This window comes from Crinia signifera, chromosome 2, assembly GCF_055691185.1.
Source record: "Crinia signifera chromosome 2, ASM5569118v1, whole genome shotgun sequence".
NCBI lineage: Eukaryota > Metazoa > Chordata > Amphibia > Anura > Myobatrachidae > Crinia > Crinia signifera.
In genome coordinates, this window is record NC_139218.1 from 319,659,471 (window position 1) to 319,671,880 (window position 12,410).

Consider the following 12,410-nt stretch of genomic DNA (forward strand, 5'->3'; position numbering starts at 1 on the left):
CCATTTTGCAAACTACACCCCCCAGGGAATTCATCTAGGGGTATAGTGTACATTTCAAACCCCCAGGGGTTTCACCAATTTTGATACAACTGGGCAGTGAAAATGAAAAATTAAATTTTTTTACACAAAAATGCAGTTCTGGCTCAACATTTTTCATTTTCATAAGGTATGAAGGAGAAAAAGCACCCCAAAATCTGTGCCCCAATTTCTCCCGAGTATGGCAATGCCTCATATGTGACCAAAAAATACCAGTTGGGTGCATGGCAGGACTCAGAAGGGAATGAGTGATTTTTGGATTTTGCAGCTCAGATTCTGGTGGAATGAATGGTGGGTGCTATGTGGCATTAGCAAGACCCCCGAAGCACGGTGAAATGATGAACCTAATAATCCATAGATGTGTGGTATATTTTAAAACACTCCTTTATACATAGGCCGGGTTTGCCGGGGCAAGTTTCACAGTGGAAAATAGTATCCTTTCTTATTCCCTTTTTATAGCAAACTTTGCACCTTTTTTGTGTCCTGCCCTTTTTTGCAGTGGAGGGGATTTCGTTAGGAAAATGCTGCCCTGGTACAATACGGGGGCCAGTACTAGAAGTACTGGGGCCCTCTGCCTGCTGGTTCCCAAATATTAGGCCCTTTATGACTTCCTCTTGAAAGTGCATAAATGTCCCCCTCTGGCTGGTAGAACGGAATAGCACGTAAGCGTTATACAGTGCCATCTGGATGATATACACGGCCAGCTTCTTGTACCAGATTTTTGTTTTCCGCAGGGGACTGTACGGCTTCAGTACCTGATCTGAAAGATCCACTCCGCCCATGTACTGATTGTAATCTAGGATACAATTAGGTTTTGAGGTGTGGGTACTGGTACCTCGTACAGGGACGGAGGTGGTACTGTCTCCATGAATTGTTGTCAGTATAAGGACATCCCTCTTGTCCTTATATTTGACCAACAACATATTTTTGGTGCATATTACCCTGCTTTCACCCCTTCTCAGTAATTGGGCAACGTGCGTTTTTGGGAGGCCTCTTTGGTTCTTGCGCACAGTACCGCAAGCTGCTGTACCTCTTGAACCAAGGGCCTTAAACAGGGGGATGCTAGTGTAAAAGTTATCCACATAGAGGTGATAACCTTTATCCAGGAAGGGGTGCACTAAATCCCAGACAATTTTTCCACTAACACCTACGAGGGAGGGGGGGCATTCTGGCGGTTCAATTCTTGAGTCCTTCCCTTCATATACCCTAAACCTGTGGGTGTACCCTGAGGTGCTTTCACACAGCTTATACATTTTTATGCCATACCTTGCCCTCTTATTGGGAAGGTACTGGCGGAATTTAACCCTTCCTTTAAAATGTATAAGGGACTCGTCGATACAAATACATTTTTCAGGGATGTACATCTCTGCAAATTTGGCACTGAAATGATCAATGACTGGCCTGACTTTGAATAGCCGGTCAAAGGTGGGATCATCTCTGGGTGGGCACTGTGCATTATCGGTGTAATGTAAAAATTTAAGGATTGTCTCAAAACTAGTCCGAGTCATGGCCATACGGTAAAGTGGGGTGCTGTACAGAACATCTGTACTCCAATATTGCCTAATTTCTGGCTTTTTTACTATGCCCATATGTAACACCAGACCCCAAAACGTCATCATCTCTACTGCATCTACAGGGGTCCACCTAGCAAATGATGACGTGGGGTTTTGCGCAATAAACTGCTGGGCATATAAATTACTTTGGTCCACCATTAAATTTATAAAATCATCAGAGAAAAATAATTTGAAAAAGTCAATTTCTCTGAGACCTGTTGAATCAAATTGGATTCCTGGGATGGCCAAAAACTCAGGAACCTGGGGCTCAAAATTGTCTGGTGGTGGGGTCCATACGGGATCAATCATTTGGGGGGGGTCTCAGCTGCTCTACGGGGGCGTCTTTGAGGGGGTCCCTCATCACTAGAGGAGGAAGAGGAGCTTAAGACGAATCCTTCAAATTCCCCGCTTGCATCACTGGCTGTGTCAGAGTCAGAGGCAAGCATGGCATATGCCTCCTCCGCTGAATACATTCTTCTGGATGACTGGGATGACATTTGGGATGCCATTTTTATTTTTGTGTTTCTGTAAGTGTAATGTTTCAACACGTGTATAGTGTAGGGGGGTACAAACTTTATTTCAACACGGGGGGTATGTAGTGTGTAGGGGGGTATGTAGTGGGTACAAACTTTATTTCAACACGGGGGGTATGTAGTGCAGAAAAAAAAATACTTTATACAGGAATTTGATCCTAATAAAAAAAAAATTGAAGGGGTAAAAAAAAAAAAAAAAAAAAAAGGTCCTGCGCCAAAAATTGAGCACAGATGTTGGTCAGTAACGTCCGTCACTGAACAGCGCTCAAAGGCAACAGGAATTTGATCCAAAAAAAAAAAAAATTATATCAACCCTGTGCCAAAAATGCTGTTCAGTGATGTACGTCACTGATCAGCGCTCAGCGGCCACAGGACACCCACAAAATCAACGTGGGTGTAAAAACAAAACCCCACTGCACTCTCCAAAAAAAAAAACAATTTAAAAAAACTGCAGAAAAAAAATTATATCAACCCTGTGCCAAAAATGCTGTTCAGTGATGTACGTCACTGATCAGCGCTCAGCGGCCACAGGACACCCACAAAAGCAACGTGGGTGTAAAAACAAAACCCCACTGCACTCTCCAAAAAAAAAAAAACTGCAGATCAGTGATGCAGTGATGCAACACTGATTAGCAGTGAGGGGCAGCAGGCACACAACTGTGGGTGCAACCTGACAGGGTATATATAAAAAAAAAAACCTGGACCCCCAAAAAGTTGCTGATCAGTTAATTTATACTGATCAGCACAAAAGGGGGGGCAGCAGTCAGTTGCACAGGCGGCACAAGCTTTGGTGCAACTGACAGGTATATATATAAAAAAAATAACCCCTGCACCCCCAAAAAGTTGCTGATCAGCACAGATATACTGATCAGCACAAAAGGGGGTGCAGCAGACACAAAATATAGCACTCTCTATCACTCTCTGTCACTATCTTTCACTATCTCTCACTATCTGTCACTCTATGACACTGCAGCAGCAGCACACAGGAAGTGACAAGATCCAGGAAGCATCCAGCTGCTGGCAGCACACTACCAGCGGTGATCAGGTAAGTATCAGGCAAGGATCAGGCAAGGATCAGGTATGTATATCACGACAGATTGGCCGGTGACCGCTCTGCGCGCAATTCCAGACCGGAATGGCGTCTGCAGCGCAGTCACCGTTAGTTTAAATAACGCGCTATGGCTGTGATTGGTCCATCGGTCCGACGGACCAATCACAGCCTTGGGGGCAGGTGGGGTGAGGTGTGGTCATCACCGGTGACCCCCTCACGCCCCCTCACACCCGGCGGTGATTGACACCTGTGTTACCGAGCATCATATTCGCCGGTAACACAGGAAAACGCTGCGATTGGCTGTTCACATTGAACAGCCAATCACAGCGATCGCCGACGGGGGGAGGCATCGCCGCCCCCCCTGGACATGCTGGGACATGTCTGCTGTCAGGGACAGCAGACATGTTTAAACTGTCACCGCGTCTATAGACACGGGGACAGTTTAAAGTCATGACGTATATATACGTCATGTGTCGGGAAGTACATCCCGGCCATGACGTATATAAACGTCAAATGTCGGGAAGGGGTTAAAGAATCACGAGGACATTCTTATTGTGTGGACATTTTCATTTTGAATGTGAGACAAGTGTAGGCTTGTACTTCTTCTTCGATGCTCTAAATCAAGGCCCACAGTAAACAATGTAGTGAATTCATACAAAGCTATGGGATGCAGCATGTCTTCAAAACTTCACTTCTTTAACTATCACCTAGAGTTCTTTCCAGAAAATCTATCAGTAATGAGCATAGCAAGCATTTCCTTCAGCGGATTTCTATGATGGGAAAGCTACCAAGCTACCAGGTACTATTGCTGGACAATGAAGAAAGACATCCCAAAGGCAAAATATGTCCACAGTTATCATCTACTGTACTACTTTTCAGGTCATCCAGAATTAGGTGTATAATTCATTTGTATTAAGTACTAATTTAATAAAACTTTAAACATATGTCACAAATAAACCTGCCTGGTGGCAAAAATCAGAATGCACAGTTTAATTTATTAAGAAAAAATGTATTTAGATTCCGTTTATTCAGTTCTAGTGAAATAAAACTAGTTTATTTTGTAGACCAGCAACCGCCTGCAATATCAGTATTTGTTTTCACTCGCTTCACACAACAGGACTTCTTCACAAAGCTGCCCTGTTGTGCAGAGCATGATATGGAGCTTTGTATCTTTGTTATAGCGGTTACTGTTATTAGAGAGCCCATCAGCGCCTCGTTGTGCCGATCTGCCCGCTGGATTGAGGTCTTCAGGACATCTCCGGCTATGTCTAGCTACAGTATTGACTGCAGGAACACTGAGCTGCTGGATTCGGCAGGCTGTTGATGTACTGACCATATTACAGTACACGGGAAACACAATATATACTGTTGTGGTGATAAATGCAACATTTTCTTATTAGTGGAGAAATATTTATTCTCCCACTTGTCTGACCCCATTTACTTCAACTGCATGGAGACTGACTGGATTAAACTGACAATCTCCGCAGTCAGAACTTTAGGTGAACCCTGTACCACTCTGGCTACTTTAGCATAGCTTTCACCAGAGTGCTGGGTCTTTTTTTAATTTGTTTTTGATTTAAGAGGAGATGCATTTCCGTACTTGTGTATTATCACGGTGCCCAGCGCATTGCATACCATAAGGCTTAATATGGTATGCAATGAGATGAGATGCGATACGATGGGACCCGATCTTATACAATTTAAAATTGTATACCATTGTATATGGCATACAATGAGATGAGATGATATAAGATTTTAAATTGTACAAGCACACTAATGGTTGCTTTCAATGTTAATTGGCCCCCATATAAGATTTTTAATTGTATAAGCACCCTAATGGGTGCTTACAATGTTAAATGCAGCCCCACGCCACCCCCACTATCAACGCCAACCAAGCGTGGCGAGCGGCGGCGGTACGTGTCCTCCGACCTTTTCATACCCCCACTATCCATGTCAGTGTAGAGTTGATTTTATGTAGTGTGACAAGCGCAGCGAGCCACCGAGCCCGAAGCATGGCGAGCGCAGGTATGAAAAGGTCGGAGGATGCGTACTGCCGCCCCTCGCGGGCTTGCTGCGCTCGCCACGCTTCAGGTTGGCGTTGATAGTGGGGGTGGCGTGGGGGTGCATTTAACATTGTAAGCACCCATTAGGGTGCTTATACAATTAAAAATCTTATAGGGGGGCCAATTAACATTGAAAGCACCCATTAGTGTGCTTATACAATTTAAAATCGTATCTCATCTGATCTCATCTCATTGTATGCCATTGTATGGCATATACAATGGTATACAATTTTAAACTGTATAAGATGCCATAAGACGGAAATCGTGGGCGCCGTGCTAATACACAAGTACCTGCATTTCTCTTCTAAGTAGCTTAAGCCGTTATTGTTGCACTTTGAAATTGGAGTATTGCCACATCTGCCACAAACACTGGAAAATGTACAAAATCAATTGTTCTGAGAAATGTGTTAAATTAAACTGATGTAACCAATTTGTCTGAATGACCATTACAATGCTTATCCCCAGCAGACAGATTGGACAAATAAATCTTTAGGTGTGTATCCAGCTTTAAGGTCCGTTTACACTGTGTATATGCGGCACCGATATCAGTGGTGCCATGAAAATAAAAGATTCGAAGGTAAAAACTGAACGATTTAGGTAAGGGTATCTAGGAAGGTGTTCTGAGGATCAAGCAGAACATGCAATCGCTGACGATATTGTCACAGTGGGTGCACACTAAACTATATGTGCATATTTCAGAGAACTTACTGTGGGGAGTTTGTATATTCTCCCCGTACGTGCATGGGTTTCCTCCGGGTACTCCGGTTTCCTCCCACAAACCAAAAATATACTGGTAGGCAAATTGGCTCCCAAAAAAATTAACCCTAGAATGTCTGTGTGTGTATATATGTGGTAGGGAATATAGATTGTAAGCTCCACTGGGGCAGGGACTGATGTGAATGTTCAAATATTCTCTGTAAAGCGCTGCGGAATATGTGTGCGCTATATAAGAAACTGTTAATAAAATAGGTACTTGTGTATTATCTGGGCGCCCGATTTTTTCATCGCATGCCACTACTTAAGGCATGCGATTCGATGCGATGCGATTTTTCATTGTAAAGACCCGATTTTTAATTGTATAGTCACCCATGGGTGATTTCATACCCCCACTATCCAACTACGCATGGAGATGATTTTATATAGTGTGGCGAGTGCAGCGAGCCACCGAGCCCGAATCGTGGCTAATGGATTACTTTACATGTATTCTGCATCCCCTCGCGGGGCTCGCTGCGCTCACCACACTTCGGGCTCAGTGGCTCGCTGCGCTCACCACGCTTCGGGCTCAGTGGCTCGCTGCGCTCGCCATACAATATAAAATCAACTCCATGCGTAGTTGGATAGTGGGGGTATGAAATCACCCATGAGTGACTATACAATTAAAAATCGGGTCTTTACAATGAAAAATCTCATTGCATGAATTGTATGCCACTATATTGCATGCGAGGGGGCGTGACCTCGGAGCGGATGACGTAGGACGCAGGTCCGGAGCGATGCGGCGTGCTGCTGTAGGATGGAGGCGCTGAGAAGGAGACGGTAAAACACCCCGACGAAATCCCCGACGAACCCGGCTGCGAGACACTGGAGCCGGCGTCCCGATCACAGCGCATCGCCCGGAGTGCTCCCAGCCCTGCGTGACTGGGTCCCAGCAGCAAGTGAGACACGTAACCGACAGAGCCCGCCGGGTGCCTGCTGCCTGCTGACATACACGCAGAATCCCCCTGACAGGCGCTTTACCTGTAAACGGCAGGAAAGCAGGGAAACATACCTGAGGGGTGAGAGAAGTCAGGAACTGCCGGGTGCCTGCTGTATACTCACGTAGAACTTCCCTGACAGGTGCTTTACCTGTAAAAGGCAGGCAAGCAGGGGAAGAAACCAGGAGGCGTGAGAGACGCCAGGAGCTGGGTGCCGACCCTTGTATATTTGCAGCAGCAGATCAGCAGATTAGCCTGGTAAGGCTCTACCACAGGGACGGGAGAAGCAAGCCCAAATTGGAGGCACACAGCACCGGCCCAATCCGCTGGTCCCCCAGCTGTATGGCAGATATATTGGTGTACCCACGACAAGTAACCTGCAGTAGTTTACCTGACTCGCCTTATTAGGTCAACTGCCCTGAAAAGGTTTGGAGCAGGGGGCACTTCTGCAACATTGTAAACGCTTATATACCCCTAAGCTCGAGCTGCAAGAATAAAACTTACAACCTCAGCACGGGTGAAACCGGAATCCTCCTTGGCACAAGCCCCAGCTTCAGGGGCGAGAGTCCTCCGTGGAAAAAAGCTGAGACACGGCATGTGAGTAAACCCCTGCAAAACCTTGCAGCTTAATCAACACAGAAGCACTACAAGGGAAGGCGTGAGTACATGACTGATTGAAAAACTGTTGTAATCCCTGATTTTGGTGAACAGCTTAAGTGTACTGTTTGACGGTGTAGAGGTGTGGACTTACCAGGCGGGGGGTATAGTTAAGACTCAAAAAACCGGTGCAATAAGAACTGACCAGGTGGGAAGAATACCTGAGATAAGCAACTATAAGGTTTACAGGGGTAAAGGTCAAAGAGAGTTACTCGTGGCAAAATGTCTAAGCAGGGGAAAGCAGTGCAAGCAGCAGCAGCGGCAGCTGCAAAGCTTGAAAAATTTACTAGAAGCAACCCCCAGAGCAAAATCTTAGACAAAGAATCACGAGAATCACTGTCCCCTGACACATCAATATTGTCTAAGTCAATAAATACTGAGCCCATGAATGAGTTAATGATGCAAAAACTGCTTGAGGCGATTAAGGGCAGTGAAACCAGACTAGGAGTAAAAATAGAGCAAACTCAAGCCGAGATTGGCCTATTAAGGCTAGATGTACAAAAGACTCAAGCAAGACTAGAAGAGACAGAAAAAAGAATCTCAGATATTGAAGACAGACAGGCACCAATTGAGTCCCAAATGAAGGAATTAAAAAATGCTGTCGCAGGATTACAAAATCAGGTGTCAGAGATGGAGGGGCGGGCCCGCCGAAACAACATCAGAATAGTGGGGATACCGGAAAAAATGGAGGGTACAACCCCCGAAAAGTGGTTGGAGAGTTGGCTAGTAAATCAATTTGGAAGAGAGGCTTTGTCCCCCTTGTTCTGTGTGGAGAGGGCACACCGGGTGCCCAGCAAACCGTTACCACCAGGGGCTCCCGCACGGACTATGATTGCAAGAGTTCTAAATTATAGGGACCGGGACTGTATATTACGCCTGGCTAGGGGCAAGAACCAGCTTGAGATAAACGGATCAAATGTTATGTTATTTCCAGACTATGCAAGAGAGGTGCAGAAAGAGAGGTTGAAATTTGTGAATATTAAAAAGAGACTGAGAGAGCATGATTTACAATACTCGATGATGTACCCGGCGAAGATGAGAATAATCGCTGATGGAGTAACAACATTTTTTTCATCTCCTGAAGAAATCTCAAAATGGTTGGACGGTCGAAGAAAGTAGCGGGGGGAGGGGAAATTTGATATATGGGACTGGAAATACATATTGAGATAAAGTATGTGGAGTAATATGGAGACGGAGCATTGGGGGATCAAGAGAGGAAAAGGAGGAAGAAAATGAAGAGAAAAAGTTGTATTTATCTCCCCCCCTTTGCCCCCCGGGTTTTTTTTTTTTTTTTTTTCTCATTATCTCTCCCTTTGTCCTTTTTGTGGATGAGGAAAAATATGGGTGAGGGAGGCCGGGGTTGACTTGCAGTGATAAAGGAGACGGAAATATGCTCAATCCGACCCCCCTGAGATGGGTTGTATTCCTGATCCTTTGTGCCTGTAGAATGTTATTATCTGTAAAGGGAAGGAAAAAAAGAAAGAAAAAAAAAAGGGTTTCCTTGCAGTGTGGTAGAGAAAAATTTCGGTAGCAGGAGGCCGGGTTGGGCGTTTAGCTATAAGGTAGATGATACACGGTTAATCCGACCCACCTGAGATAAAGTGTACCCTTTGGTTTTTTTTTTTTTTTTTTTGGGTTCTTCCTTACTCTATGTAGCCATGTTTGTCTCCTCGCTGTTCTCCTAGACAGCTCCTCTGTAGTAAATAGAATTAAAAAAGGAAAAAAGTAGGGTAAAATGGCAGCACGCCGTAAAGCGGGTCATCCAGGGAGGTCATTAGGGTGGGAAATTGCCCCTAGTGAAGAGTGGATGTTGGAATAGGGCTGGACATAAAAAACCCAGCCTTATAACCCAGGGTGAAAAGGGATGGGAGGTGGAATGAGTGAGGGGGGGGGAGGGGGTGTAAAATATGCTGTCAAGGGGGTGGCATATAGGGAGGAGGGCAGGGGAGGGAGGGAGGGAGGATATATGGTTCAAAATCAGCGACTGGTGGATAAGGGTTGGTTTCACGTGTGTATTGCAAATGGTTATAAAATCACAGTAAGAGATGGTTAAGGTGTTATACTGGAATACTCGGGGCTTAAATGAAAAAATTAAGAGAGCCACAGTTCTAAACCAGGCCAAAAAATACGGGGCTCATATAACGTGTTTAAGTGAAACCCATATGATAAAGGATAAGGTTATGGTGTTGAAGAGGGCATGGATGGGGCAGATGTTTCACGCCTGCTTCACCCATGACTCAAGAGGTATATCGGTTATTGTACATAAAAACACACCTTTTCGATGTATTAGGCAGGAAATAGATGAGAAGGGGAGGTATATATTCCTACAATGTGAAGTATTCAACAAACCATTGTGCTTGGTTGCGGTGTATATACCTCCTCCTTTTCAATATGAGGTGCTGCTACGGGCGGTGGATTTTGTGTCAGGGTCCCAGGGGGCAGACTTGATATGCATAGGGGACTTTAACAGCGTCATGAATCCCCAAATAGATAGATGGTCAAGGAAACTAGGTGGGGGAAAAGGGGGAAATAAGGGCCTGGATAAATTTGTTACAAATATTGGATGGAGGGATGTATGGAGGGAGAAATACCCTAACACCCAAGCATTCTCATGCCATTCCCAATTATATGAAGCATTGTCCCGCATTGACATGGCGTTTGTAGATGATAGGACACTAGTCAAAGTGGAAAAAATAGAGTATCTTCCCCGAGGCATATCGGATCATGCACCCATCATGTTACAATTAAAACAAAACATAGAGAGAGGGTGCAATCTTTGGAAATGCCACCCAGTGTGGTTGGGTCAAATGGGGACTGGACTCGAGCTGGTACAAGAGTGGCGGGAATATTTTGAGAATAACGATGAAACAACAACAAAGGATATTGTATGGGATGCGGGGAAAGCAGTAATCAGGGGCTCACTATTTAAAAGAATTGCAAATATAAAGAAGTGCTCCAGAGAAAAAAAACAGAAGATGGAGAAGGAGAGTAAGGACCTAGAATTCATATACTGGCAAACTAAATCAGAAAGGGCTAAGATTGAGTGGGCACGGGCTAACAAAGTATGGGTTAACGAGCTTAAAGAAGTAGCGGTGAGACAGGAAATGTTTAAATCCCATAGCAGATATCTAAATAGTGACAGACCAGGCAGTTATATGGCCCACCTAATCAGTAATAATATCCCCTCCAAAAACATAGTAAGGATGGAAAATGAGAATGGGGTCGTAACAGATAAGATCCATGAGATGGCACAGATATTTACCCAGTTTTACGAAGCATTGTATACATCAGGGTTACAGAAAAATGAGGAGGAGATAAGAAGATATTTGGATAAGGTGTCCCTCCCCGCTATTAGTCGGGAAGAGCGGGAAGGGCTGGAGCAAAATATAAAGATAGAGGAGGTTAAATACGCCATCAGGGAACTGCCAAAGGGAAAGGCGGCCGGAAGCGACGGGTTACCACCCGAGTTGTACAAAAAACACATGGAAGTATTTGCCCCCTGGTTGACAGAAGTATTCAATGTCTGTAGTGGTGAGGGGAAATTACCAACATCAATGAATGAAGCAGTAATAGTGGTGATACCAAAAGAGGGGAAGAATCCCATGAATCCTGAATCCTACAGACCTATATCCTTAATTAACTTGGACGCCAAAATTCTAGCAAAGGTAATAGCAACTAGAATTGAGGGAGTGGTGAATAAAATCATTCACCCTGATCAAACCGGGTTTAGGAAGGGGCAAAGCACAGCCATAAATATTAGACGTTTTTTTACCAACACTCAGGTGGAAAGGGAATATGGAGCTGAAGCAGCGGTGGTCACCCTGGACGCGGCGAAGGCATATGACTGCGTTGAATGGGACTACCTCTGGTTAGTATTGGAGAGAGTTGGATTTGGCCCACAAATAATAAAGTGGATAAAATTATTGTATCAATCGCCTATGGCAAGAATTCAGGTGAACGGGTACACTACAGAACCGTTTGTTTTAACCAGAGGAACCAGACAAGGGTGTCCGCTTTCCCCGGTACTGTTTAACCTGGCGATGGAGCCTTTAGCATGTCGATTAAGAGATAACCAGGAAATAAGGGGGTTGGAACAAATGGGTCAAAAAAAAGAACTGATATCGATGTATGCGGATGACATGATGATATACCTGGCCAACTATAAGCAGGCATTGTCTAGGGTGCTTAAAACTATGGAAGAACATGGAGAGTATTCCGGGTTAAAAATCAACTGGGGAAAGTCCAATGTGTTACCATTAGTAGGGAAATTCCCAGAGAACATAGAAAGTATAGTGCTAAAATGGACTAACAACACGCGGTACCTGGGAATAATAGTCTCAAACGCCCCTAAGGAGTTTATCATATTAAATGTTATCCCCGCAATTAAATTATATCAAGAAAAGGTAAAAACTTGGAGCAAGCTCCCCCTTACGATGACAGGTAGAATAAATCTAATCAAGATGGTAATACTTCCAAAATTATTGTACATATTTTTACAGTCCCCCTGGTATATACCTGTAAAATTGTTTAAGCTCCTAGACAGCGTAACAACATCGTTCATATGGGGAAAAAAGAGAGCCAGGATTAAACTGGATACTCTTAGGAGAACTAAACAGATGGGAGGACTGGGCCTTCCCCACTTTCGGTTGTACTACGTGGCAGCACAACTAAGCCATCTCCAGACATGGATCAAAGGAGAGGCGCCAGAGCAGATAAAAACAATGATCAAACAGGCACATGAGAACTATGACCCGAGGCAAATACTTCTCTTAAGTAATATTATAAAAGTAAAAAACCCAATACTTAAACAAGCAACGAAAATATGG